The sequence below is a fragment of the Sinocyclocheilus rhinocerous genome, unplaced genomic scaffold (assembly GCF_001515625.1).
Source record: "Sinocyclocheilus rhinocerous isolate Xijiao unplaced genomic scaffold, SAMN03320098_v1.1 scaffold659, whole genome shotgun sequence".
NCBI lineage: Eukaryota > Metazoa > Chordata > Actinopteri > Cypriniformes > Cyprinidae > Sinocyclocheilus > Sinocyclocheilus rhinocerous.
Genome location: NW_015652995.1, coordinates 1,127,979 through 1,140,210, shown reverse-complemented (window position 1 = coordinate 1,140,210; position 12,232 = coordinate 1,127,979). Strand labels below are relative to the sequence as shown.

At 34.4% G+C, this 12,232-nt stretch overlaps 1 long non-coding RNA gene across 3 annotated transcripts in view; it reads left to right on the top strand.

Annotated features, from left to right (window-relative positions):
* Positions 1–8,207: 8,207 nt before the first annotated feature.
* The window catches only part of LOC107715218 (uncharacterized), an 18,098-nt gene continuing 14,073 nt past the window's right edge, over positions 8,208–12,232 (top strand). The window contains exons 1-4 of one of the 3 annotated variants that reach the window (XR_001637075.1): positions 8,208–8,271; positions 9,720–9,967; positions 11,451–11,509; positions 11,680–11,729. This is a non-coding gene — a long non-coding RNA (uncharacterized LOC107715218). Of the gene's footprint in view, positions 8,272–9,678; positions 9,968–11,450; positions 11,510–11,679; positions 11,730–12,232 lie in introns of all 3 variants that reach the window. The other 2 variants (XR_001637074.1, XR_001637076.1) reach the window with 2 other exon arrangements.

The following is a 12,232-nucleotide window of genomic DNA, read 5'->3' as shown; positions in this document are numbered from 1 at the left end:
TTGCCATTTGCATCCATTTGTTGAGTTAGCCAATATATTGTGCTAAAGCTTGACTAATACTGGGCTAAAGGGAAACAGACAAATGGAAAATGTGTCTGACTTGTATGTTATTCTGTTCTTAAGCTGTTACTGGTTAACAAGATTGTGGCAGATCTTCGATATGCCAGCTCACATTCAAGCTCAAACCAGGTTTTAAACAACGCACCTTGTTTGAATAATTCTAATGCATCTTTTTGGATTCAGATTTGTATTTATTTCATTTAGAAAGTATTTTTTATTAATCAAGAACCAAAAAAGTACATATATGATTTGGTACACTTCAAAAACTATATTTTACAATTAGCATATCGACAAGTTTTCTTTGGAAAGATTGTTGTTGATATAATAAAACCTTTTTTTTTTTTGTCCAGTGTTCAGACTAGCAAACATGTTAAGACAAAACCAGGAAAAAGTTAAAGCATGTATTTTAAAACATGTTCAATTATTACAGAATGCCAAAGGGGGGAAAAAACACTTTAGACAAGACAGTGCAGAAATAACACTTCATCATAACAGCGCAGTTTTACAGCCATCAGCAATCGCTCGTGTTTAATACTTGTTTTTACTTCTCATTACTCTCCTTCACTTTAAAGCATGAATTCAGATTTGTAGGAAATACATTAGGAAGTCGGAAACTTATTTAGAGCAGAACAGAGGGAGAGAGAATTACATACTTCAGTTTCTAGTCTGACAAGAACAGCTACACCATAAACAATTTATAATTCAATACACATTCTTGTTGGCCCTTAGATGCTGGACATTAGTCCTTCACATTAGCATCAAGATAAGATACAGTCACATAATTCGGTAACACATTAGTATAGGGACCAATTCTCACTATTAACTAGTTGCTTATTAGCATGCCTATTATTAACATATTGACTGTTTATTAGTACTTATAAAGCACATATTCTGCATGACCATATTCTACATCCCTACCCAATACCTAAACTTAACAACTACCTTGCTAACTATTAATAAGCAGCAAATTAGTAGTTTATTGAAGCAAAAGTCATAGTTAATGGTTTGTTAATAGTGAGAATTGGACCTTAAAATAAAGTGTCACCCATAATTCAATATATCGCCGTAGCTTTAATATAATTCATAGATACTCTTTCAATGCTTCTCTAAATCTGGGAAATATAATTTAATATGTCTGATACGATAACAGCTATATATGTGTGTTTAAACCCTTCATGATGTGTGGCACTGCAGTTTTCCACTAAAACACAGTTAATTAAAAAAAAGGAGGTGTGCCTATGCGACACAATAAAAAAAACAGTCCCCAACCTCGGAGAGCAGCAATATGGCAACAATAATCTCTCAACTCCACATCCATCCTCTTTCACACATACATTCAACCCTTATACAGTAAATATGCACAATTAGTGGTTAGTAAATTAATCATTCTCAAAATATAGGGAGGAGGTTTGAAACATATTACTCTTATTAAATCAAAATGTTGTTTTTTTTTCTAAAAATAAACTATTTCAGAGAAATAATTTGCATACAGTATATACAGACAATAGTATATAATAAAGAGTTTCAGTATTGGATCATAAACATCCATTTAACATTGTCAATAGTCAGATTTAGAAATAATAATAATAATCTCTGTCCATCACAAATATAAAACTATTCTTTTCATTTGAAACTTTGAGCTGATTCAAGCACAGCTAAATCACTTAAAGTAAAACAATGTGATTGACTTAACATTTGAGCTCCATGTGTAGAATAATTGTAATAGTCTGGAATTATTAAAAAACAAAACCTAATGATATTATAATTACATTAAAAAAAAATATTACTTAAAATAGCTTCAGTGTACATTCAAGGGCAATATTGAATATATTATACTGAATTACAGACTTTCTACCAAACAACTGGAATGTTTCTGGGCAAAAGGAAAAGTTGTGCAATAATTAAAGCAATAATTAATTTGTGGAGGACTAATTTTAGTGTCTCCCTTCTTTGGAGCAAAGAAAAAAAGTTTGTTTTTTTCTTAATCTTTGATTAGCCTAACTTTCTGTGCTTTAAACAGGAAAAACTTTCATTAAACATCAGATTTCATGCTGGTTTGGAATGCCAAAACACATTAATACATCAATACATGTAAAACTCTTGTTCCACTGAGGTTTCAAGCCTCTGAGGATGGATCAAATCAGAGGTGCAGGGAGCACAGTTCCTGTATAGATGTGTTCACACAGAGGTATCCAGGGGGGGTTTAAACGAGATCTTCAACAATGACTCACCTATGAAAAAGCAAAGCATTTAAATGAGAGGGTTAAGTCAACTAAAACCATATCAAGTTTCCAGTTGTCAAACTGGCCTAAACTGGTTTGCCTCACTATCAAACAGCTACATTGCCAATAAAAAGCTGATAAACAGGGAGCCATGCCCAGCAAAAAGGAAGCAGTTTCTCAGTCAAAAACAATTGGACGGAAGGCAGAAGTCAAGTCTTGACGCTCACTAGCCCTCCAAATAACACAACTATTTCCATTGTGACCTGTGAGGTCACACACCAAGAACATTCAGTCACTAAACAACTACTGGACATTAAAACATGTTTTTTTTTTATTATTATTTTTTTTAATGAGATTATAGTACCATGTTAGTTATTGCCCAGCAACACAAAAATGGGAAGCATTAGCATTTTAAAACATTAACAACTAAAGTCTGTGTCAAAACCAAACATTTCCGGCAGAAAGGTAGCACATAAACACTCTTCCTTAGTAAAATGTTTAAATATGCATCAAGTGCTTAGGAAGGCATTTTCCATTAATATTTTATTCTAATGAGATGAAAGTCCTTAGACATTTTAGGCTTTGTTCTATTTAGCACCATTTCCTTGGCACTCCCACTATGCTGCCACTGTTTACTGAAACATTTAAAATGTCAAATTAACTGGAGAAAAATATGTAGCTGCACTGCACAGACTACTTTTATTGCCAACCATCTGGGAAGAAACTGAATCCTGTTTTCCTGTGAAGATTGAAGGTATTTAACATGCAGACTTGGAAACAAATCAAATATGACCCAGACCCACATGCCACTAGTTTAGGCATTAGTCCCCCTCCCTTCAACTTGTTTTTAAAATGTCCATTTTAAAAAGCACGGGAACACCTCTATAAACAAAAAATAACTAAAAAAGGACAAAAGTTAATAGAAAAGATCTCATTTAATGTCACTGCACATAAAGCATGTTGTGGTAAAGTACTCACCTGTACTTTACATCGAACAGGGTCGAGTCGTCGTCTTCGTCATTTTCTTAATTTAAAGGCGCCATCTCTACACGCTCGGCGGGAGTTGTGATGATGTCATACTTGCGTGTTTTTCTGATCTTCTTTGCCGATCTAATCAAACCAGGGATAGAGGACAGGTGAGTGATGTTATGACCTGTATGTTCAATAGTGTATGAGAGTTTTCCAGTGAGTCTAGTAATGGGAAATTCTTATTTCGCTTCCGATTCATCCAACTGATTCTGATTCCTTAATTGTTCTATTAATGATCATTTTAGTAATTTTGAAAAAAGAAATGGTCATTCACTTCCCTTCACAGTCTGTTGCCAAGTTGGTTCATTTTAGAACTGATCTAACAAATAAAAGAATTCTTTCAAAGGTTGTGTTTATAGTGAGACTTTTCACAGACTTTCTAGAGATGACAATGACTGATTCTAGCCTATATATTATCATGTCATTCATTTATATTTTTTATAAAACACCACTTCAGCAAAATTCATAATATAGGCTATTTAATTATATGTCCTAGTCAGTAACCGCATTGACGCAGTCTCGCTTTCTACCACAAAACACAAACGTTCCACGTTCATTAAAGGGGTCATATGATGCGATTTCAATTTTTCCTTTCTCTTTGAAGTGTTACAAGCTCTTGGTGCATAAAGAAGATCTGTAAAGTTGCAAAGACTAAAGTCTCAAATCCAAAGAGATATTCTTTATAAAAGTTAAGAGTCAGCCACGCCTACCTAAAACGGCTCGTTCTAACACGCCCCCACATACCTACGTCACGATGTGGGAAGATTTGCATAACACAGCCCAAATGTTCACGCAAAGAAAGAAAGCGTAACTTTTATTCTCGCTGTAGTATTGATGCCGCCGCCATGTTGTGAAGACGCTGTGTGCTTCGTAGTCAGAGCACACCTCGCTTTTTCAGAACGATGAGCTTTGTAAAAATCGACGTTTCAGAAAGGCGGGGCATAGAGGAGAAAAAATTATGTACAGTATGTGGAAAATAATGTGTTTTTTGAACCTTAAACCGCATAAACACATTTCATTACACCACATACACAAAATAATGTTCTTTTTAGCAGCATCATATAACCCCTTTAAGTGTTCTAAATCACTAAAAAGAAACGGCTCATAAGAGTCACTAGTCGTTTGTTCAGAAACCGGACTACACTGGTTGCGCTCTGTATATTTTTGCTGTGCACACTGCTGTGGGTTGTGTCAGAGTATTTTCCCAGTACGACACGATAAAGGTTCTGAGCACTGTTGCCAACTCTCGCAAGATAAGCAACCGCAGCTTAAAAAACAAGCCCAAAACAAGCCCAATCTTTTTTCTTTTTTTTTTATCATCATCAATATTATTTATCATCAATTATTTATTAGCCTACCAATAAATGAACATGCAACATTAAACTGAAACCACTCTTTTATCTGAAAAGCAAAAACAGATATGTTATTTTACAAAAATCAGCAAACTGCAACAAAGTGAGAATAAAACTCATCTCCAATCACCTGTGAGCAGAATAGGATTGGAGAGATGGAAAAGGAGAAAAACACAAGAGCTTCAAAGGGGAGCTGCAACACAGCCACATATTCATAGCCTACTAAAATATAGGCTATTCGAACCAAATGTATAGGCTATATAGTTTTAGTATTAGTATAGGACTACTTGTTTTTTATTACAGCCCATGATAATTAATACATTACAAAAACATTGTAAAAATTAAAAAAATTAGGCTAAAAGAAAGTCATTCCACTCCTCTACGTCTACTTCTGTCATCGCTTGGATTACAGCGTCACGCGCCTTCTTTTTGAACGTGATTATCTCCAATAAGGGGGAGGAGGGGGCGGAACATTTGGCAAATTAAGATGCAGCCTTTATAATATTGCACTGGTTGGCTATTAACTGTGAGCAGACAGAGTGTCAACCAATGCATTGGAGAATACGGCGAACATAAATAAAGAAACTTAGTTGCTTGTCAGATTTCCCTAACAAGCAACCATATTTTTTTTAATAAACCCAAAAAACCGCAACCCGGGATTTGCAAATACGCAACTTTACAAAAAAAGAAGCCCAAAGTCGCGTATAATAAGCGGACTTGGCAACTATGGTTCTGAGTCGGTTCTCGGGTTCCCACCTGTTTTTATACAATCTATGGTTCCCACAGGCGAACCATCTGCTTCCAATGCCGTTAGAGGATTAAATCAGGGATAACGAGTCAAGGCTAACAGAGAATCTAGAATGTTCCGAAATTAACGAATTATGCATATTATATATTTTAGAAGAACAGAGACACAATTACGCCATTTGCAATTATGAGCAAGGTGGCATTTACTTGGAAACAACAAAAACAGAATATTTGCAAAGTAGGCCTACTCAGACCAACAAAAAAGCCATTTAAATACAAGACAAATTATATGTTAGGCCTACCTGAATATTTTTATGACATGGCACGTGATTAGCAAGGTTGTTAATACGCAGATGAAAATCGAAATGCTTTTGATGGTAGGAAGATCCCTTAAAATGGTAGAAATACGAGATCCAACCGCTGCATCTGTTGCATTATGTGATGAATTTTCTTCTTGAGGGCAATGAGGGGGTAATGTTGAATTCAGCTGCATTGCTGAGGATGGACGCGTTTGTGGCTCTCCGTTGATATAATGCGCAATGACAATGAGAGCAATAGCCAAAGTATATAGCCACATATTGTTTCCCTATGTAAACTGCTTGCTTAATGTCTTGTATAGTGAAAAGATTTAGTACAGAGAAGGTCTGCAAACTCGAAATGTGAACAACAGCTAGCTGACTAATGGTGTTTGGAAATGATGCGCTGACATCTTAAATATTCCACGGTTCCCACCGTCGGTCGTCAAACATGTCCTGTGTGTGTCTTCGCGAACTATATGTCTGCCAGCTCGAGTGTTCTGTTTCATTCGTTGGTTTGCACTTCCACGCAGCTCGGCCCGTTATTCAGGATGTTTTCTTGGGAATGCGTGTCGGCAGGAGGAAATGTGGGTTATCCACACCCGGAAGAGCTCCGGGAGGGTCCAGACTGACGAGGAACCAAATGCGCATCAGCGTTTGCCACAAACGTGGTGTTATGGAAGAAGGGCGTATGTTGATAGTTGTGTTAATTGGCGAAATATTGCATTGTACACGAGAGTGGTCTACACATCAGACAGTTTTACAGTAGACATTTTAATAATGAATTTGAATCTGTAGCCATATGTGTCGTCATGTTAGCTATTATAAATTATATATGCTACATGTTGTAAACCATCATATCTATCTATCTATCTATCTATCTATCTATCTATCTATCTTTCTTTCTGTCTGTCTGTCTGGCCATCCATCCATCCATTCAAAGGCTCGTCTTTAAAAACGTGTTACAATGTTAGATACAGGTGGGTAAAGTTTATTTTGAATAATTTCAGCCAATTAAAACAGTATATGCAAGGAACACATATTATTTTATAAATCAGCTAGTGATGTAGACTTTACAAAGAGGTGTTTGTTAAAGAATTAGCCTATATACCACAACAGAAAACCTGAAACCCTTATCTTATCCAAGAAAATCTCTCTTTCTAAAATAAGAGAGCATTAAATGTACCCTGCAGCAAAAACAGCCGGCTTAATTTTAGAGAGAGTGGAAAATGGTCATGAAAAATGTAATGAGACTGTTTATATTGCAAAAAAAAAAAAAAAAACTTACATTATAAGTGGACCTTACAGGTATAAATGCATGATTTGACCCCTTAAGGTTGTGAGTAAAGGAAATGGGTTATTCTTGGATTAGGCTTTGGCTTTCCTGTGCTCCATCCTGTTATTTAACAATATTTAACAGAGGAGTCCTTCTAAAGCAAAGAAACTTAAAGATCAGGGAAGTAAAGTGCATAGTTTAGCCACATGATGGCGCAATGTACACATATACAGTCAAACCAAAAATTATTCAGACACCAGATATAATTTTTGATATTTTTTTACTAGTGGGTGCAGGACACTATAGTTCATTTATGTAAGTGAGGATAGCAAAATAAAGTAAACTGTGACATACCCGTGAAACTGTGAAATTCTTCATACAGTGGACTACCAGTAAAATTGATACAAATTTGGGACCAGTAATTATTCAGACACTTTGACCTGACCATGATTTGCTTAAGTGTTATCTGACATTATCAAGATGAATTTGTTCTGACACAGTTTAACTCTGAGTTCTCGTCAGTGCTCCTCTGTCTGGAGCACTGGCTGTTGTCAGACTCCTTGTGCATACAAAAATCTCACTGGATTATTACAATTAATGGCAAAAGATACTAATAGATAAACTACTACTGAATAACATTTCTATACCTGTGACAAATAAAACTAATCAATTAATATGTATACTAACATAAGGGCATATTTAATGTTTATAAGTCAACTCTCAAGTGTACATTAATGTTGGAAGAACTGCAAATTTATTCAGATCATAGTCCAAAAAAAATAAATGTATATAAGGCCACAAGAGGGCTCCTAGATATCTGTATTTTTCAGCCCATATTTTATTTAACATTATTTAAAAATTTTCTTTGTTTTATTCAGTACTACACTAACATGCATCCAGATTTGTGTGCTGATATTGGGGGCCATAATACCATACAATGATCATTAACATAATGACATCTGGGCTGTGACACCGCTTTCTATTTATATTTGACTTTTTTTTTTTTTTTTTTTTTTTTTTTTTAGTCTAGGTTGTACACAAACAATCAATAGAGTTCAGCTCAAGGCCTCTGCCTTCCATGAACAGTCCACCTGGAGCATTTGCTAATGCCTACGTGGCATGACTTTAGAGAAGGAGGGAGAGGGAGTTGAGGAATGATCCAATTACAGTTGCTTAGTAACCAACTGCAGTATGCAGTCTAGCTATTTAGAGAAGATAGAAAAGAGCCCTTGACAGAGCTGAGCTTCTGCTACTGTGTACACATGGGCTACTTGTTCATAAATTAAACGGTATAAGTATTTATACAATTTATGCAGATGAGTTTTAGAGCAATATGTTAGTCATATTGCAATAGAATTAATCCAATGTGTCTTATTTGGGCCATTGCAAGTTACATTGAAAAAGCTCTTTGTATTGTTAGGCTGTTAATATACACCCTAATCTTATTTATATATGTATGTAACATTAATATAAATGAATATAAAATTAATATTAAAATAATTCTAAATTCTAAAAGAATCATATACTATTCTGTTTTAAACAGTTTTGACTATTTAGTTAAATAATTTATTTGATTTTTATTATTATTATTAAAGACGTCATAATAGCAACACTGTGAATTCAAATGGAATAATTTTAGCTCAATTATCCTATAGGTTTTAATGAATAGTGAAGATGTCTGAAATGTACAACTCATGGAATTACTGAATAATATCTCTGTGTATTAAATTAAAATATAATAACACTAGTAACATGACACGGGCCTTCTGGGCCTTATTAATTAACAGAAGTTTTTGATATTTAACATAATTTAAGGTCAAGGACTGAGTGAAGACACAAAATTAGATCAATTAACCTCAACTTGTTTCGACTGACTTAATCTTACAAATGTTGACATTCAGATGAACTACAAAATCAAGAAGAGCAGAGAGAGAGTTATTTAAATCACATTATGATGAGATCAGGTTGGAAATTTCAGGTATATATATATATATATATATATATAAGAAAAGCAATTTTCAATTAATCTAATATGGTCTGTGGTTATCATTATTATAAGAGACTTTAAAACTTAGTTCTACAACATAACACTGTCATACTGTCATATCTCAAACATAAATATTTAAGCTGCTGTTTTTTAAAACGTAAATTATTCAAAGTCTCACAATCTTGTGTTGCCGTTTTCTAATAATTATTATTTGTTTAATAAATAAAAATTAAAAAAATCTTTAAAATTCACTTTTAAGGTGACTGCGTAATTTATCTTCAGGTCTCTTCAAGTAGCCTAAACTACTCATGATTCAAAATTTGATATGCTGTTCAAACGTTTGGGATCAGTAAGATTTGTAATGTTTTTTTAAAGAAGTCTCTTTTGTTCATCAAGGCTGCATTTATTTGACCATTTCTGATGTAAATCAAAAACAAAAGAAATTACAGTCAGAACGCATGGTTCAAAAATGCAAATGATCTTCTTGGTTTTAGAACTACAAACTGAGCAGCTCTTATGTTTTGCGTTATTAATAATGCCATGGCTTTATATAAGTGGTACAGTAAGGCAAGTAGTTATTTTATCCGTTTTATTTGAAATGGGAATGCTTTGTTGTTGTATCGTTAGTATTTGTGGTTAAATGATAGTGTTGACAATATTCTAGTGTAAAAATGTGTTTGTTTTTACGGTCACTGAAATCAAACGTTAGTTTACAGATACAGTCATGGACGCAGCGTTTCTTCTACCCAGAATGCTGCAGTGAGAGGAAGTTGTTTCTGCTTACGCTGAAGCTCAGGGCAGTCCACTGACTCGATCAGTATAACAGCGCAGGCAGAGGACGAGGAGCGCAGACGGGAGAGAACAGACGGCGGGGACGGGCGAAGATGGCGATGCGGCGCGCTCCGAGTGAGAAGAGCTCATTAAAACGAAGAAGATTAAGGAAGAGAATGGCGTCGACCCGTTCAGACGAAAGAGCAGATCGCGACGGTGGGAACATGGTAAGATTTCATTGTAGATTCTAACTTATAAACGTGTTTGAGCGAGTGCTACAGACGCACCAATATGGTGGAAAAGGAGAGGGTTCGACGAGGTGTTGTAAAATGGCCATGATGGGGCCATTGCCAAGTACTGAAAAATGGCATTCCGTCGTTTTAATCGACGATATTATGGCAAAAACATCGCGAAAATGCTAGGAAAACAATGCATGGATATGTTGCAGGAAAACTGTGAAGATTTCAACTGACAGCAACGACGAGAAACAAGGATTTAACTGTCTACGCATTTTAAATTCGCTTTGTCCTTGAGAGGACAAAGTGTCCTTGTAACATTTGAAAGCGGAAAAAAATATATTAAATGTCAATATTGTTGTAACAATGCAATTTTGGACGTTCCATTGCCAGTCTCAACATTTTGAGTGTCTTTTGTTGATTTCAAATGTTTTCTTTGAATAAACAATTGTATTGAACATTTTAATGCATTTATTGTGTGTTAATTACTGAAAAAATATTTTCTTTCACCCTGATGTACATTGTTTTGAACTTCTTCTTTTAGAACATTGTGAATATCTCAACTTGCCATAGGATTTAGCACATAATTTTGATGTTTTACTTTATTTTAAGATTAAATTTTTATCTGCATAAAATGTAATTGTTAAACATTTGTTAATTTTATGGGTTTTTTCCACTTGGTAATGAACTTAAATAAAGGTATCCACTTGTATTTCTTGTATTTTGAACAACATTTATGCTGTATTTCTCGATGTTAAATAATAGGGTGTTGGCTTTTAACCCATTGTGGCCCACAAGAGGAATTTATATTTAAAAAAAAAAATCTAAACTTGTTTCTTTATTTCTGTTTTCCTTTTTTGGTCAGAGATTTGTGTGAAGTACATTTTTACCTGATTAGTACTGTTTTAAAGTATTAAATGCCTTAAAATTGTGCAAAAATATTGATCAGCTTATAAAAAAAGTCAAATTAAACCTGGAATTTTTTTTTCCATCTGGTTTTTGACACAATATCATAGAAACATATAACCTAGAAAGTAATGCTTTTTAGTATGTCTTTATTTAAAGTGTAAAATGATAGCTTTGAAATAATATATGAGGTCTTAATAAATAAGTTTATAGAATTAACTGTTCACTCCACTGATGTTCAGAAAACAAAGGTTGCTACAAATGTTGCATGTAAGAATAAATAAAAATAAAACCTAAGGCCTCAGTAATGTTTCTATATAAGAGGTTTCTGATTTATGTATATTCTTTGGTGTATATGATGTATTGTCATGTTATGTACATGATGTAGATTTTAAACAATAGTTATTGCCATTTACTTGGACGTTAGCTAAAGAAATTGTATTTCACGTAGAGGAATTCCATAACTGAAATAAATATTTCTTTTGAACATTTTGACGCTGAAGTGAGCATTACTATGTAAAGGAGACAATACAATACTAATTGTCTAAATTGTTTTTTTTGTGTACAGGAATCAGAACAACTAGATGAAAGATGATGGCGTTTCGTTCAGTCTCATATCATGTAAATGTAAGTGTCAATGTAATGTACAAAGCACAGCAGTTATTTTTTTGTTTTACATTACATTTAAGCAATCTTTCACCTTTTATTTACTTAATCACTGACTACCACTAGGTTGTGCTCTAAATCAAATTGTAAGAGGAATTTTCGATTAAACGAAGAATCTTTTGTTGTTAAAGGTTCCTGATCTGCCAAACGTCAAAGAAAGATGAGGAAAAGGATTTTCGCTGTAAGTATTGCACTTAAAGAAACCCTGTAGAAGCCTAAGCTATTTCTTATCTTTTCTTGAAAGTCGTACAGTTTGTTTTTGCTACTTTATGGTTGTGTGGTATATTTATTAATGCTTTGAAAATGCTTCAAATTTACTTCAGTTTTACTTAAAGTAATTTTACACAATTTGAGCAAATCGACAGTATGACTTTTTTCCCCCCCTAAATCCAGGTATGTACAATAAATTCTAAACTGCATATTAGGGTTGTGACGGTGAGGAAATTTTCCCACCGGTTAATCGACCTGTGACAACACCGGTAATACCGGTATCACCGTGGGGGCGGCGGCGTTCCCTCTTTTCCTAGCATTCCTTCGCTTTTATATGGCTTGTAAAAGCGGCGTGCGCATTTTACTTTCACTTTGAAATGGCGGCAATTCGGCGTAAAGCAATTGTTCGTTTTTAGTTCGTTTGAATTGTCCCTCTTTTCCTCGCTTTCCTTCGCTTTTAAATAGCTTAAAAGC